Source organism: Macrotis lagotis, chromosome 1 (genome assembly GCF_037893015.1).
Source record: "Macrotis lagotis isolate mMagLag1 chromosome 1, bilby.v1.9.chrom.fasta, whole genome shotgun sequence".
Lineage (NCBI taxonomy): Eukaryota > Metazoa > Chordata > Mammalia > Peramelemorphia > Peramelidae > Macrotis > Macrotis lagotis.
Window position 1 is genome coordinate 186,012,602 of NC_133658.1, and position 19,001 is coordinate 186,031,602.

General features: G+C 33.0%; 1 long non-coding RNA gene across 1 annotated transcript in view; it reads left to right on the forward strand.

Annotated features, from left to right (window-relative positions):
• Window positions 1–7,697: 7,697 nt before the first annotated feature.
• LOC141514895 (uncharacterized) overlaps window positions 7,698–19,001 on the forward strand; it is a 32,434-nt gene continuing 21,130 nt past the window's right edge. The window contains exons 1-2 of the long non-coding RNA XR_012476137.1: window positions 7,698–7,995; window positions 8,798–8,882. This is a non-coding gene — a long non-coding RNA (uncharacterized LOC141514895). The remainder of the gene's footprint in view (window positions 7,996–8,797; window positions 8,883–19,001) is intronic.

Here is a 19,001-nt window from a genome sequence, read left to right on the forward strand (position 1 = left end):
GGTCAGTAGTGACTGTCTGATGAGTCATGCAAAAAACTACTCAGATTATAGAATCATGGACTTTTTGAGTAGAAAGAATCTCATTGGATTGGGGACTAAGATCCTTAGGGGCAAAGGCCTAATGATAGTCTTGTATGAAATACTGACATAAAAAGTGGGATGAAGGGTGATTGCAAGCTGTGTTGATCATGTCTCTCATTTACAGCACAGTGAGCAGGTGGGTCACCAACCTAATTTACTTTCCTACACTCTTCATTTTATATAAAGTTGGAGTCCCTTACTATTATTACAGAAGAGAAAGGGATCTTTTTATGGATGAGTCATCAGTTGCACAGCTTGGAAAACATTATGCTGTGGTCACTAATCTAAAACTGGAAGAAAACTTGTGAGCCACCATTTTTCATATATTCTCTCTCACTCTCTCTCTCTCCAATTATCAAGTATAAAGTACTAAATTTAATACATAAGGTTATTTCCATATCTCTTCAAGATTTGCTTTACCTGCTTTAATGGCAATACATTTAGAAGGAATACATCCTCAGGAGAAAGAATGGAAAGGAAGAAAGGCAAGGTGATGGGGAATGAAGCAAAAGGAAGGAAGAAGGAAAAGGTGGGAAGGAAGGAAAAAAGGAAGGAAGGGATGGAGGGAGTTGGGGAAGAAGGAATTAAAGGAGGTGCAAAAGGCATTTATTAAAGCAAGACATATGTACCAGACACTGTTATTTATAAACATTACAACATATACTTCAAGAATATTTTTAATTATCTTATAGCAACCCTGGAAAATATATACTATTTTTATCCTCACTAGACAGTTGAGGAAACTAAGGCATGCAGAGGTTAAATATGTATATCAATAACTGTTCCAAATAGTCTTGGGGACTTGGTTGAGGCACTAAACAGATATACGTTGTCATAATGACTATGTATAAAAAGCAGAATTTGACCCTAAGTCTTCCTGACTAGAAGGCTAATCTAACAATAGGATGCTATCTCACAATATATAAACTGATTAAATATACTTTTAACAAAATAAAAATTTCTTTTCTAGATATATACATTCAAGACACATACTTAAATTGAACTATATAAGAAATTTTGAATTGGATAAATATATATATATGTGTGTGTACATATATACTATTTATTGATATGTACTATATCAATGGGGAAGCATTAGCATGCTTTTATAATAAAATGTGTTTTTTATATATCTATATATCTATATATAATATATATATATATATATATTTATATATATATATATATATATATATATATATATATATATATATATATATATATACACCTCAAATTAGTGGCTCCTAACAAAGGATGCAAACTATGACATATAATGTGAAGTCACAGCACAGACGAGACTGGGCATGTGGCATGGGGGGGGGGTAACCAGTCTCTTCTTGTATGTATCATCATACTCCTTAAACTCATCTATATTTGGCTCAAATGTTGTCCATTCCGGGAAATATAATATAGACTAGGTGAGTTGCTGGTAGGGCAGAGTTCAGAAGCAACATTTACTCTGACTCAGATAGTAAAGCTGTGTCAAAGTATCTATGTCTATGGACTAGGGCCATAGTTAGAAAGAACTTAAGAAGGCATCCAAAAAAATTCTAGAGAAAATATTCAAGTCAGATCCTTTAACTCCAAATCCAATATTATACTCAGAACATCTTTCTGGCTGTCCTTTCTCTTTCAATGAAATTGAAGTAATTCTTCTCTCTATAATTTAAGAAAAAGCTAATTCTTGATAGTAGCTGGAGAAAACAAAAAAAAGTTGAAGCATCTATATGTATAATATTAATTTTTTATATTTAATTTTATTTTTTCCATTTACATGAAAAGATAGTTTTTGACATTTTTTGCTAGAATTTGAGTTTCCTAATTTTCTGCTTCCCTTCCTTCCCTTCCCCATGACTGTAAGTAATCTGATAAAATTATATAAGTACAATCATGTTTAACATGTTTCTATATTAGTCATGTTGTGAAAGAAAAATCTTAACAAAAAGGAATAAAACATGAAAAAAAACCAATTTTAAAAAGTGAAAAAACATGCTTTTGTCTGTGTTCAAGACTCCATATTTTTTTCCTTTGGTTGTGAATAGCTTTCTTTTTCCCAACACAAGTTTTTTAGAATTTTTTTTTTTTTGCTCATTGAACTGCGAGAAGAGTTAAATCTATCATAGTTGATCACACAATGTTGCTGTTACTATGCACAGCATTCTGGTTCTCTTTACCTCACTCAGCATTAGTTTATGAAAGTCTTTCCAGATTCTTCTGAAATCCACCTGCTCATGATTTCTTACAGAACAACAGTATTCCATCACATTCATATGCCAAAATTTGTTCAGCCATTTCCTAATTGATGGGCATACCCTCAATTTCCAACTCTTTGCCATTACAAAAAGAGTTGCTATATGTATATATATATATATATATATATACATATATATATATATATACATATATATATATATATATCTTGTATAGGTCTTTCCTTCTTTTTTATATGATTTCTTTGGGATATAGATCTAGAAGTGGTATTGCTGGATCAAGGATAATTTGACTCAGTTCTCTATATATTTTATTTTATTTTTTAATTTTTATTAAAGATATTATTTGAGTTTTACAGTTTTCCCCCAATCTTGCTTCCCTCCCCCCACCCCCACCCCACAGAAAGCACTCCGTCAGTCTTTACTTTGTTTCCATGTTATACCTCGATCCAAATTGGGTGTGATGAGAAAGAAATCATATCCTTAAAGAGAACAGAATTCTCAGAGGTAACCAGATCAAACCATAAGACATCTGGGTTTTTTTCTGAATTAAAGAGAATAGTCCTTGTACTTTGTTCAAACTCCATAGCTCCTTATCTGGATACAGATGGTACTCTCCTTTGCAGACAGCCAAAAATTGTTCCCATTTGTTGCGCTGATGGAATGAGCAAGTCCTTCAAGGTTGAACATCACTCCCATGTTGCTGTTAGGGTGTACAGTGTTTTTCTGGTTCTGCTCATCTCATTCAGCATCAGTTCATGCAAATCCCTCCAGGCTTCCCTGAAATTCCATCCCTCCTGGTTTCTAATAGAACAATAGTGTTCCATGACATACATATACCACAGTTTGCTAAACCATTCCCCAATTGAAGGACATTTGCTGAATTTCCAATTCTTTGCCACCACAAACAGGGCTGCTATAAATATTTTTGTACAAGTAATATTTTTACCCTTTTTCCTCATCTCTTCAGGGTAAAGACCTAGTAGTGGTATTGATGGGTCAAAGGGTATGCACATTTTTGTTGCCCTTTTGGCATAGTTCCAAATAGCTCTTCAGAAGGGTTGGATGAGTTCACAGCTCTACCAACAGTGTAATAGCGTCCCAGATTTCCCACATCCCTTCCAACAATGATCATTATCCTTCCTGGTCATACTGGCCAATCTGAGAGGTGTGAGGTGGTACCTCAACAAAGTTTTAATTTGCATTTCTCTAATAATTAATTATTTAGAGCATTTTTTCATATGGCTATGGATTGCTTTGATCTCCTCATCTGTAAATTGCCTTTGCATATCCTTTGACCATTTGTCAATTGGGGAATGTTTTTTTGTTTTAAAAATATGACTCAGTTCTCTGTATATTTTAGAAATGAGTCCTTTGTCAGCATCATTAGTTGTAAAGATTGTTTCCCAATTTACTACTTTTCTTTTGATTTTGATTACATTGGTTTTACTTGTGCAAAAACTTTTTAATTTAATGTAATCAAAATCATCTAATTGGTTTTTAGTGATGTTCTCCAACTCTTCCTTAGTCATAAACTGTTCCCCTTTCCATAGCTCTGACAGGTAGACTAGTCCTTGATCTTCTAATTTGCTTATAGTATTGTTTTTTTATGTCTATGTCCTGTAACCATTTGGATCTTATCTTGGTTCTCTATATATTTTAGATTTCAGTTCTTTTTTTCAGAAACATTAGCTGTGAAAAATTTCCACCCTTTTGCATTTCTTCTGATCTTAGTTGCATTGGTTTTATTTGTGCAAAAACTTTTTAAATCTAATATAGTCAAAATTATACATTTAGCAGTTTATAATGTTCTCTATCTCTTGCTTGATAAAAAAAAAACTCCCCTCTTCATAGATCTGACAGTTAGACTATTCTTCATGTTCCTAATTGTTTATGGTATCATCCTTTATGTCTAAATCCTGTACTCTTTTCAACCTTACCATGGTATATCAGGTATGAGATATGAATCTATGCCTAGTTTTTGGCCATATTATTTTCCAATTTTTGCAGCACTTTTTGTCAAATAATGAGTTCTTATCCCAGAAGCTTGGAGTCTTTGGATTTATCAAATAGTCGATGACTATAATCATTTACTACTGCATCTGGTGTACTTAACCTATTCCAGTGATTCATCAGTCTATTTCTTAGCCAATATTAAATGGTTTTGATAACTCAGCCACTATATAAAGGGCAGTATGTAACAAGTCCTACTGGAATCAGCTAATTCAGGAAATAATTTCATTCTATATAATGAAAGAGACATAGAGACATCTAGATAATAAAGTGGACAGTCTGCCAGACTTGGAATTGAACCAGATACTAGATGTATAAGTCAGAACAAGTCTCCTAATCTCCCTTAGCCTCACTTTACTCAATTCTAAAGTGATAATATAACAGAACTTATAATAGGTTATTTAAAGAATTAAATGAAATAACTCCTAAAGTTCTTTGCAAGTTTACAAATAAATGAGCGGAAGAAGAAGAGTTGAAAGAAGAGGAAGAAGAAGAAGAAAAAAGAAGATGAATACCACCATATTCTAAACATGATTGTGTGATCTTGGAAGAGTCAGCTGATCTTTTTGGACCTCAGTGTCCTCATTCATAAATTGAAATGTTTTTATTAGTTAGTGGATTCTTAATCCTAGCTCTGTGTACTTTTTTTAATTAAAATTTGATAGAGGGTAGCAGGCAGATAGAGCATGAGCCCTGGAGTCAAAAGGACTTGATTTCAAATCTAATCTCAGACATTTAATACTTACTAGCTGTGTAACTTTAGGCATTGCCCATTGTCCCACTAAAGCCAAAAGGAAAAAATATCAACAGCTGCATTTTAATATTATTGCTTCACTTTGTAATCTCATTTATTTCATTTAATATATTTATTCTAAGGATATTATATAGGCTTCAACAGCCTGAAAAAAGGAATCTATAATACCAAACAGTTAACAATCTTCTATATTAGATGAGATCTTAAGTCTTTTTCTCATTCTAACACTATGTAAATGTTTAGGTCTGAGATCCAGAATTTTACTTTTCCCACAATAGACATTAAGGTAAACTGGGTTATAAAAATTTTGCCTTTGTCTTTTTGGATAAAAATTCCTCAAAGCATTTTAGCAAACATTTATTAAACAGGGAAACCATGCTACATGTTAAAGAGAGAAGGATATAAACCAGCATAATATTTATGTATAAATTATATATACTTTCCTTGAAACATTTACTAAAAAATTGATGTGCTCTAACACAGATGGTTGAGAAATTAGGAGAGAGAAGAAGGGCCTTTGGTTGGAGCTAGTAGGAAAGGCTTCATAGAAGACATGCCATTTCAGTTGGCCCTTGAAGAAAAAGAACAAGTTCAAAAGCCAGAGATATGGAAGGAATTCATTACATATATATTATTCATCTTGACATGTTGGCTGTGTGAATGTGGACAAGGCATTAACCTGTCAAGGTTGGTGGACAGCTCTCTTAGACAGTAAGGTACTGATCTTCATTTGGTATGGAAAGTTCACTAGGAGTTCTCTTAATAATAAAAACACAGACCCAAATAAAAAAAAAAAACTTAAGACAGAAGACTGGGGAAAAAACACTGATTTGAAACTCAGAGGTTATAGGTTTTAAATCCTAACTCTGATACTTTCTACCTGTGTGGCAACTGAGCAAAGCATTTTCCTAAGTCCCAGTTTTTTCAACTGTAAAGTTAGAGGGTTGGTTTGACTTGGTATTCTCTAAGATTCATTTCAGTTTTAGATCTGTGATTTTATGAGATGAGGGATCCCATACTAGATAGCAAGTGGGAGTGAAGTAGAAGGTAGAGGTGGTGGAGAATGACATAGAAGGTTTGAAAAGTTACTCCAAGGAATGTGACTGGAACTCCTACCAAATTAAGTAAAAGCATGATTATGTCATTAGAACATAATTGTCATTTTGCACAATCATTATTTATTTAAGAAATTTATTCCTGATAGAATAAAGACTCTCTGAGAGTCAAAACTGTTAAAATATTTTTAAATTATGAATTCAGTGCCTAATCTTAATACTTGGCATATAGTAGATACATAATAATTGCTTGTTAATTAATTGATTAATTAATTGTTTGATTGATCATGTGCTATGCTGGAAACTGCTGGTTCTAGTCACATTGCTGTTCTGCACAATATCAAAGACTCAAGTTAAGTTACGAAAGCTTCAGCCAAAAATAAAAAGCAGATTGTCATTTTTGTAAAAAAGTCAGGAACCTTGCTTGACCTCAAGAACTGGGGGTTGGAAACTGGCAGACATAGTCATTCAAGAACTGCTAACATTTTTGTTAAGTTCCAGAATGAAGGACATCATCACAGTACAGTCTAAAATATAATATTGATGTGCCAAAAATTATTGTGAAAAAGAAAACAGCCAATACATCAAAATTAGATCTCCAGTCACTTGCACCATGATGTGCTAAGTACACAGAAAAGCTTCCAGCTGCAAAACATTATGGTTAGACCAAGTCGGGCAACATAGCAATGCAATTAATGCAGAAGAATAATGACTAGAAGATAAGAATGGAAATGAAGAATCATATGGAAGGAGTTAATAGACCAGATGTACCACTTGTCCAGATGAAGATTTAAAAGATTATATCTTGTTACAAACAGATTGGAAAACCTCAAAGAGTAGTTTGGATGTAGAAAGGAACATAAATTAAATTTCTTGTCTGATCCTATTAAAGACTCCACCAGCCCAGCAGGTGCTGGGAATTTTGGGAAGTGTACTGTATAGAGATGTTGGATATATAAAAATCACAAGGTCATAAATTGAGAGGTTGAAAGGACCTTAGAGAACAATGAGTCCAACTTTCTCATCTGAGAAATTTAGAAACTGAGGAAAAGGAGATTGTGACTTGCTTAAGAGTCAAAACAATATTTAAAGGAAGATCTGAATTCACATCATCCTGACTCCAATTCCACCACCAAATCCATTATTCCACACTTCCTCTAATTCAAAATTTTTGAGCTAGCAGGGATATGAGAGATTATTTTACAGTGTTCTGTTTTCTTAAACTAAATTTTTATTGATTCTGTTTTTATATAGCCTTTATGTACCAATATACTCCTCTTTTCTTTTCCTTCTCTTCTCATCCCTTATAACAAAGAATAGCAAGAAGTGTTTTTTAAAAGCTTCAACTAACATATGAACTAATTCCAACATTATGAGTCACTATCCTTATAAATCATACACATAGTTCCCTACTGCTGAAAAGAAGGGAGAAAGGTATATTCTTTTACCTTGACTTTTTCAGCCAAGTTCGTTTATTAGAGCTCACAGAATTTCATTTTGATTTTGCAATTCCTTCTTTATAGACTCTGATAAAGATCACCCAGTACTCTAAACCTCAGAGCCTTGACAATAGCAGTACCCTGCCCCAAGACCACCAGACCCAATTCTAACTCAGCACCCACAGGCAAAGAAAGGAAAAATAATTGTGATAGAGATCAAACTTTCTCATCATCACTAGCAACAGCTGGTCATCAACTGTCACCAACTGTCAGATAAGATAGACATAGAAATCCTGGGAATTTCAATACATCTCAGGTCACCAGTCCATCTTTCAGCCTAGCTCTCACAAGCATCATCCAGTGAAGCAATTCCTGTGGAAAAAGGGTTGACCATACCTACCAACTGCCACACTCAGGGAAGGCAAAACAGATTACATAAAATGGTAAGAATGAGAGATGAAAGATGCCAGTCAAATCAAACTATCACAACTTTGACTGTTATTTCCTCTCAGATTCTAATGGAGATAGATAGCCGGGGACCCAGAATCCTAAAGTTTGGGGAATGATAATACTTCCAGTCCAGCCCCCTGAATTCTTTATCTTAAAAAGCAATTCCAGGGGCGGCTAGGTGGCGCAGTGAATAGAGCACCAGCCTTGGAGTCAGGAGTACCTGGGTTCAAATCCGACCTCAAGCACTTAATAATTACCCAGTCGTGTGGCCTTGGGCAAGCCACTTAACCCCATTGCCTTGAAAAATCTAAAAAAAAAGCAATTGCAGTAGAGATAAGATCTGGTAATGGCTTCTGAGTGTGCTATATAGTCATTGTTATAGAAGATCCAAAAGAAAGTTTTTGTCACTAAAGTCCCTATCATTTTCAAATGACTCTATATCAGAAAGTGACATTATTTTGATGAAGAGGCATTGCTATCTGCTTTGCCATTGAACCCTAAGAACCACAGACCTTTAATCTCACCTGTAGCAGAAAATTTCCATTATTAGAATGTAAACTCCTGGAGATCATGAGATATCTTATTTTTCTATTTATATCTCTAGTTCATAGTGAAGTAAAGCCTGATCCCCATACTCTACTAATAATTTATAAAAAAAAAATTAGGGTAGTCCACAAATTAAATGACATGTTTCTTCTATTCCAAATATGAAGTAAAATCATTAGGATAATCTTCAAATCAAATGACACATATTTATATCAAGTATTCCTTAAATTTTCATGTTTTTGGAAAAAGAAGTTAAAACAGTCACATAGTGAGAATGAGAGACAACAGATGGACAGGTGCAACCCACATGGTACAATACTCCTCTGGTGAAACAGTAAGTATAAAAGGAGGGCTTCCAATTGATCTTCTTTGGAAAATTTATTATAAAATATACACAAGAGTGTACAGAAGGGGTATATTTAGGAGTGGAGTGGAGATAGATTGTAGTCTGCATTGGAGAGAGGGAGTACCTACCCATCTATAAAATCACAGATCATTACAAATTATCAAAGTGTTCTTACCATACTATATAACCTTTCTCTCTGTTGTGGCTGCTTACTAGCTATTCTCTTCTGCTAAGATAACTCAGGAATTATTCCATTAACAATTTCTTCCATTGCAAATAATCACATATCATGTAGATTTATTCTTGTACAGTTAAATACTAGATAAGTGATAAGGAGTACATTTTATAAGACTTAGCTGTTTTTAATCAGGTCAATTATTTAAAAAGAGGCCTTTGAATTATTTAAAATAATTTTTCTTTATTTTTCACTAATTATATGTTCTGCTCTGTTGAGTTTGTCCGAAATATGGTGAGATTTTAAAAGAAAATGTAATCTAACTCAATATCCATGCTATAGAGGGAATGGCATTTCAAAGTAAAGGAATATCAAATAGAATATTCTATGTACAGCAAAAATTTTCTTCTACTCTCAAAATATTATGGTAATAGTGAAGGTCAAGCAAGGAACCTAAAATATCAGCCAAACTATGGTTATATCACTGATTTTGGTAGTACCCTCAGCCAGAGCTGGTGCTATTTTGAATATCACGAATAAAAAGGATCTCATGGGTTTGCTTTTGGCCCTTCTTGGAACTCTTACAAATAAATGATCAGTTTGACAAAGAGAGCTGTGTTTTTCACTTGTGTACTGAAATGACAAAAAGACAAACAAAGCAAAGGTATCATATCCCACCTGCTAGAAGTGCTTTGATGAGATGGTACTAGTTATTAAAGTCTACAAACCGCAAATGCACATGGAATTGACTGAATATATGAATGTTTTAATTATGCCAGTATTATATCATGGCATAACTGGAAAATTTTATGTTATATACACATAACTTTTATAAAAACAAATTTCTTTAGTTCCTACTTACCCAACAGCACATAGCTCTATGTTGATTAAAGTAGGACAAGAGTCCTTTAAGGAAAAAACTTCATTTTAACCGCAGAGTAGATTAGAATAAAACAGAAACTGAAGAGTGATAAATAATTAAAGAATGAAAAGTGAAGAACTAAAAAGCATGCAAATTTTCTACCTAATGTTGCAAATATTCTAGAATGATTTGAAAAAGGAGGTGGGCATATTTTAAATGGTATGTCAAAATTATTTTTTAATTTAATCAGATAAATCCAATTAATAGACTAAATATATTAAAACAGAAAAAAAATTTAAATTGGTATCTGAGTTCCAACTACCAAACAGCATAATTTTTTTTAAAAAAGCTATAATCGGGGCGGCTAGGTGGCGCAGTGGATAGAGCACTGACCCTGGAGTCAGGAGTACCTGAATTCAAATCTGGCCTCAGACATTTAATGATTACCTATCTGTGTGGCCTTGGGCAAGCCACTTAAACCCTATTGCCTTACAAAAAACTAAAAAAAAAAAGCTATAAAGCTATAATCATGAAAAAGGATATTCTTTGAAAATATTTAACAGAGAGTACAAAAACACTCCAATACCTATACAGAGAGATATATATGCTATAATCATTGCTATGGTAGAGACAATAGGAGAAAAGGTGGACTCTTCCTAAGAAAAGTGATCCCATGGCAAAATGGCAGAAGTTACTTAAGAAATCTATTTAAGATGTGAATATAGATAATAGAAGATTACATTAGTATCTAAATGGTATGCAAAGTAAAAAGTTTAATATCTTAACATCCCATTAAAGACAATTTAAAAGAAATGATTAGATTGGAATCTAAAATATAAAAATACATCAGAAATTATTAGTGTATTTAATCAACAATTTCAATTTAAAAATTGAAAGAAAAACTCAAAATAATAAATGATATGAGGAATCAAAAAAAACCTCAAGAAACAAAAGAAGCAATTGACAAACTTAAACATTTTAACAAAAACATTTTATTTTTCAACTTGAGAAGACAAGAATTTAGAGGAAAGAGAACCTCCAAAGAAGTGAATGTGAGGACATTTCTATTTGTTTATATTATCTAAAGAAATTTAATACAATGAAAGCCCAGTTGGATGGAACTTAAAACAGAAAACATTTTACATTAATATGAATATAATGTACCAGAGAATTATTTTGTCAAGGAAGTTGATTAAGACTCTTGCTTCTCATCATATACCTATGGTTCCCATGTCAATTTTTTTTATAATACTCCAGTATAAATTATTTTAAATTACATTACTCTTTCAAAAGAAATATATATATTTTACATACAGTCTATCCCTGGTGAATTCACACCAAAACCCAAGGGAGAGAGAAAAAGGTTGTAGTTACTTTAGAAATGATAAATGAGTCTACAGAAAGGTTAAGTGACTTTCTTAACACCACGTAGTAAATGAATGGACAGAGAACTAGTATTATAATTTCAAGGTACTGACACCCGTTTCCATGCTTGGGTCACAAGAAAAGCCACAAAAGAAAGAAGGGACTCCCAGGAGGGCTTCTAGCACATGAAGAAAAAACTCAACTGAAGTGATAATAAGTTTCATTAGACATTAAGGTCAACAAACTCAGGTTCTAATAGATAACACAACAGATAAAAGTATGAATATCAATTAAGGCAAGGAGAAACATAGCTCTTGAAGAGAGTAGTGGCCTATCTGGTTCAACCAGTTGGTTGATAACTGGTCAGCTACTAGCTCCCTTGGTGGGCTTGAGCTAAGTTTCCCTCCCAACACAGATGTAGTCCAATCTGAGCTTATTTCTTTCTTACCTCTTTGAGAACTGAAGATAAGTATGATAAGATGGAAAATATTCCAAAAGCCTTTAATAGCTATAGTCAGTTTTTCTCTACTTTAGAACTGAAAAAATTAAAGAAACATCATTAGAATAGGTAAAAATGTCCTTCGGGCAATTGGGAAAAGAAGTGAGACCTTTAGCTTTGCCAAGATTTGCTCCATTTAATGAAAGTAGCTAATATCCCCCTCCCCCTGAGACTGATTTCTGTCTATGACACCTCTTATTACCAGTGGATCCCCTGCCAAGATCAAACGAATTCCCCAACACAAGTAAAACAAGAATATCTATCTTGTCACTATCAGTTAAAAGAGTAGAATTGAGCATTCCATTCTATATGGGAAAATGCAGCTTGAGGGAAAGACTTTACAAACGAGTGCATGCAGCAGAGGAAGGAAATGGGTAACCATAATAATAGCTAGCATTTTATTGCACTTTAAGGTTTGCAAAGTATTTTGCATATATCATCTCTCATGATCCTCACAACAATCCTATGAGGTAGATGAGAAAACTGAGGCTGAGATGAAGCAATTTGACTAGGTTCACACAGTTTTAATAGCCTGATACAGAATTTGTATGTAATTCTTCCTGTCTCCAGGTCAGTTTCTCTAGTCATTGTATCATCTGTCTTATTCCTAACAATTTAACCACTCAAATACACATATAAAATACACATAATACTGGTGAATTGTCCAATATTGGTCAAAAAAATTTTGTCACCCTTCCTTTAAAAAACTCATCAAGAAATTATTAAAGAAGTAGAAAAAAGTAAAAGATCTTAATGATTATAAAGGATTATGTGGTGTACTTCATGTCAATGACTGGCACGTGCTTTTTCTTGATCTTCTTTTATCCACTTTTATCCACTTTGATCATGAAGTTACATTTTTAAAAAAATCTAGATCATATTCCAGCTTTGATTTTTGTGGCCTCTATAAATTACTTGTAAATTCTATGCTATGGCCATTCTTTGATTTTTTTTTTCCTATTTGAGGTATAAAGATGCCTAGATAGGTATAAAAAAAGTCTTCTAAATATTTAAATAAAAATATGTAGGTGTTCATGTACATATAATACATGCATATATATATATGGATGTGCATATATATAGATAGATAGATATGTGCATAGCTAGTATATGTATATGTCTATAAAACATTGTGCTTATTATAAATACATATAAATATATTTTAATAGTTATTTAGCTTTACCCTATCCTTTGGCATTTCCTGGAGTTGTTTGCCGTTTCCTTCACCAATTTATTTTTCAGCTGAGGAAACTGAGACAGACAGGGTTAAGTGATTTATGCAGGATAACATAACTAATAAGTGGCTGAGGCCAGATTTGAACTTGGGTCCTCCTGACTCTAGAGCCAGTGTTCTATCTAATGCAATATCTAGTTGACCACAATAAATGTAAATATTTCTCTATATTTCTTAATATAAGGTTTTATGGTGGGATTTCCTATGAATTTTTCCTTTAAAATTATTGCAATATTTTTATATCAAAATCATAATAGCAATATTTTTTCATTTTGAATAATTTGTTTTGCAAAGCACTCTATGTAGAGTATTTCATTTTCTCATATAAACCATGTGAAGTAGCTGATATTATCATTATTACCATTTTATAGATGATTAGAGAGGTTAAATGACTTCTTTAGGAACAGAGCTACAAAACATCTGAAACAGGACTGAACTCTAGGTCATCCTGAATTCAATACATAATTTTCCAACAGTGAATTCCAACCTCCAAATTTTAATTGATTACAAAAAAGTATAATGATTAATGATCTAGTGTCTTATAGTACTGATTCATATAAAAAAATGCTTAGAAACTAATTGAGACCAACATGAATATAAGAAAACCAAAGGGGTGGCTAGGTGGCACAGTGGATAAAGCACTGGCCCTGGAGTCAGGAGTACCTGGGTTCAAATCCGGTCTCAGACACTTAATAATTACCTAGCTGTATGGCCTTGGGCAAGCCACTTAACCCCATTTGCCTTGCAAAACCCATTTGCCTTGCAAAAACCTAAAAGAAAAAGATTGAAAACCAAGCACAAGGCAGAAAAAAAAGGAATTCAAATATAGACTCTTTATTTTATATTCTATTCATTTCATTTTTCATAGCAAATGGTATTAGAGTAGTCAATAGAAGAAACAAATTACTAATTGAAAAAGCAATCAGGATTTTCAATTATACAATATTTTTTCATGATATAATGTGAGGAAACTGAAAGATTCTAACTTATTTAAAGTAACTATAGCTACATGAAGTAGAACATGTCTCTTTTGGCAAAGATTTACCTTCAGTAAGATAAGTGCAGTGGGAATAGCAGACATAAAAGAGAAAAGATTATACTGATGTTAGATACTGTTCAGTTGCTCAACTGTGCCCAATTCTTCATGATCTCATGGACCATACAGTCAATGGGATTTTCTTGGAAATAACAAAAACAAAAAAAAAGAACAATAAAAACCTGGAATGATTTTCATTTTCTTCTCTAGGGAATTAAGGCACACATTGGTTGGGTCTTGCCCAGAATCACTGAGCTAAGTAAGTATCTGAGATGACATTTGAATTCAGATCCTCCTGACTCTATCCACTGGGTCACCTAGCTGCCTAGCCTTGACAAAGAGAGATCAAATGACTTGCCCAAGGTCACCCAGCTATTAAATATCTGATGCTGAATTTCAAATCAGATCTTCCTTACTCCAGCACCAGTAATCTATCCATTGAGCAATCAAGCTGTCTACTATGTCAAATGTAATCATAACCAAAATAAATTTTTTTTGATCTAAGGCTATCTGAATACTGGTTTCAATAGAAGATGTTTATTATGGCTCATTAATCTTCAAATGATAGCAAATAAAAGCAAATAAATATGATAAACTTTCCAAAGGGGGAAAAAGAAATTCCGTAGAGGATTCATTGACAGAGTTATAAAATGAAAATCTATAAAGGTCCATGAAACCAAAAAGTTTACAGATGGAGGAAAATATTTACAACATTTCATGGTCTGCATTTTTCCCATTAGATGCTTCAGTGAAGTCTACATTAGATATGAGAATACAATCTGTGGAAACAGGAACTTGTTATGGGGCAACAAGGATCATGACCATGGGGGTTTCTTTATGGTTTTTTTATGTTTTTTCCCCCTCTCTGAAAGGTGGAAAGTACAAAGGATCTTAAGCTATGATTTGGAGTTTTTTGTTTGCTTGTTTGTTTTTTAAGCATCTCCCTCTAGGCTTCATTCTCTTGGATGATATCAGTGTAGATTTTTTTTTTCAAAAAAGGCAAGCTTAAACTTTTCCCATTACTGCTGACCAGAGTCTGGATTTAGTCAAACTGGCCACTGTCACTACCTATATCTAATTAGAAACATCTGTTAGATTTTTGTGCAAAAAAAAAAAAAAAAATCTATAGTTTGCAATGATTCCAGCAAGATTTAATCTCAAAGCTCATTTTATTTGTCTTTGGCTTGACAATAACATTTTCTAAGCACCTCCCACATTTTTTAAATGATCCTCCTTGGGTTTTGGCTGAAATCGCTCATCAGTTACACATTTTTCTGTTACATGTGAGCTACATTTCAGTCTTATTGCAGGCACTGTTCTTCCTTTTTAAACCTCTTCAAAAAGAAAGCATACACTATCTAAAAACCTAGTGGGTTGAATTCAGGGTAGTTTGATCAGGTTTGAATTATACTGAATGTCATGGATGGAGCTGACATCTACACAAGGAAAGGCCATTCTTAAGTGTTCCATTTACTCTTCCATTTTTAACTTCAATTCCATTCTCATGGCTTTCCAAAAGAGATTTCCTTTCAGTCTGAAATTTACTAACTTCGGTCTTATCACAATGGTGAAAAGAGTTTTGGAAATTTTGAGAACTCTGTCCAGCCAGGATGGAATTATGAGAGCAGAGGGAAAAGAGGATATGTTTTTTCCATTTTCAGTCATCAAATGTAAAATGTCACATCTTTCATTTGCTTGGTTTTGAGTATGAAAATGTCAACTCTCAGGAAATAAATGAAGTTCTACTACAAGTGATTAAAAAAAACATTTCTACGACTCAAGTAAACATTTCTGCCTGGATTTTGCATCGTAATACTATGGCTCAGAAAAGTTATGCAACAATGAAAAACCTATTTCCTTTGCAACTATAATAAAAAAAATACAATGTAAAGTTTATCATGAGGGAAAAAATGCCCTGTGAAATCAAGACTCTAAACTGAGCTCAGAACAATGACCTCAGTTAACCTTGACTTATCCTTTTTTCCTTCTCTTTTTCATCCTTTTTTTCTATAAACTGAACCATAATTAAATGCCTAAACTAAGAAAATCCAAAGTTAAGAATAGGAATTTAAACACTAAGACCAAAGCAAATACAAATGTTTTTCCATAACAATTCATTTGAATTGAATGCAAAAAAAATGTGACCTAAAACAACACAATTTTCATTTTTTTAAAATGTGGCAAAAATAATACAACGTAAATGTTAACCTTTGATATTCAAGCTTAAGGGGGAATTCCAAATTTTTACCTCACTGCTAACCAGAGGGCTCCCTATTTCTTCATTCTTTCCCAATGTAATATCAAGTCCTTGAATCTGGTGGTGCAAACCTAACTCCTTCTCCCAGTCAAGGTTCTAGATGTAACCTTGTGAGTGGCTAACATTTTTAGGATTGTCATTCACAAGCCTCCATAAATATATTCTTAATTGATTTTAGTCATATATAATTATGTTTTAGAAAAGGTATTTAGTAATGCTATGTAACAGTTGATACAACAATCACCCCTACTCCACCTACCTGGCTCCCACCCCCATAAAAGTCTGGGTTTCATTCTCCCAGAAATAGACAAAGAGCCTTTAAGAAGAGTAGACACAAACCTAAAGTACAACAGTGGTGAAGTACAACATCTAGGGGAAACGTGTTTCTAAAAGATTAACTCACAAATCCTGGTTATTGAAAGTCTTTTCTGGAGTCCATAGGTGGAGTCTTTTCTGGTGCAAACAGCTTTGCTCCTTAAAGCTGTCTCCTCCCTTAGATGACAGCAAAAGTTTTGTTCTCAGTGGATGGTGAATTACTCTCTGTGCTACTGGCTGGATGCATGATTTGATACTGGTCCAGTATCTGATGGCATGGTCATTGGGAGGGGACATAAGGAAGTTTGGGCTTTGGGCTCTTTTGTTCCTCTGATAAGGAAGAACAGTATCTGCTTCAAGATACTCTTAAGCCTAAAACCTAATCTAAGATTTTCTACTTTACTGCCATATTACTTGACTCCAAGTTAGTTTGCTATTTTTATATGTAGTTTTGGTGATACAAATTGATCTAATTTTTTATGTAGTCACAAAATGTGTCCAATGTGGCATCATCCATCATCATCTAATGATCAAAGTGCTTTATAAAAAAAGTGATGTGTCCATAAAATATTACAAACTTTACAAGATATAATCTCATAGGAAGACAATGAAGTCAAACAATTATAAGTAAATCTTCAAAAAGAAAGTTGAAAATAAACCAAACAAGAATTTCCAGAAGAGCTAAGTTTTTTCCCCAAAAATCAAGTAAGAGAAAAAAAAACAGATAAAGACTTGAAAACAAAGGGAAAAAATCATGAAAAGACAATTAAAAGTTTCGTAAAAGAAGCACAAAAATACTGAAAGAACATTTTGAAAAACAGATTTGGCCAAATGAAAAAGAGGTATACAAATTCACTTCTGAAAATAACTTCTTAACAATCTGAATTGATCAAATTAAAAACATGCAAAAGCTCACTAACTAACTAATTAAAGTACTTATAAAGTAGAATTTTATAGGTATAATCTAATGACTGTCTGAGACATCAAGAAACAACAAAAAAAATTTTAAAAGATGAAAAAATTGAAGAAAATGTGAAATATCAGAAAAACAAGTACCCTAAAATAGATTAAGAAAAGATAATTTAACAATTATGCTCTAAGGGGTAGCTTGATAGAACAGTGAATAGAGTATCAGTCCCATAGTCAAAAGGACTTCAGAATGAGACCTTATGATCCTAGTTATCTCTAAAAACAAAAGGATTGTGGGACAATCTGGAAAGCATAATCAAAGAAAGAGGCTAAACAACTTATTTCAAGAAATTATCAAGTGAAACTGACCTGATATCCTAGAACTAGAGGGTAAAGAGAAAATTAAAAGATTCTACTAATCTATCCCTAAAAGAAATTCCCAATTAAAACTCTCAAAAATAGAACTGCAAAATTCAAAAACTCCCAGGTCAAAGAGAAAATTCTTCAAAACGTGAAAAAGAGACCATTTCAACTGTTATGGAGCCCCAGTCAGAATGATTCGATATTTTAAAGTTTCTGTGTTAAAAGAGCCAAAGATTTGTAATATGATAGTCCAGAAGGTCAAGGGTTTAGTGCTATAAACAAGAATAACCCACTCAGCAAAAGTGAATGTAGTTCTTCAAGGGAAAAAAATGGATATCTAATGAAATAAAAAACTTTCGAGTATTCCTGATTCAAAGACCAGAATTAAATACAAAATGTGACTATGCTTCAAGAGAAGCATAAAAAGGAAAAGATGGAAAGGAAATCATAAGGGTTTCAATAAGGTTAAACTTTATTTATCTTTCCATGTAGGAAGATGATTCATGTAATTTTTAATAATTTTAATATTTTTAAGTCTGTTAGATGGATTCTTACATAAAAAGAGGTCACTAGATTGATTAAATTATATTGGAATGATGTAAAAAAATGGATAGGTGAGAAAGAGGGATTCCTGGGAAAAGATGGGGGAGAATGGGGAAAATTATTTCATATGTAAAATATGCAAGGAAGAGCTTTTACAATTTAGGGGAAATGGTGGCAGAATGCAACATATGATTCTCTTTATTATCAGAATTGACTCAGAGAGGGCTAAATATATACAACTATTCCATTGATTATATAAATCTATCTTACCAAAAAAATAAATAATTTGAGGTGTAGGATGGAAAGGAAAGACAGGCCATGTGAAGGCTCTTAAAGGAAGGCAGGGATCAGGAGCAAACAGACTTCAGAGTGAGTGCAAAATAAAAAGAGAGAAATGTATAAATAAAAGAAAATAGGATGGAAAGAAATGCAGTTAGTAATCATTATTGGATATGTGAATGGAAGTAGACTGCCAAATGCATTAAACAATCAAAATTCAACAATATATTAAAAAAATTATACACACTTGAAACAGAGAGATATATAAAC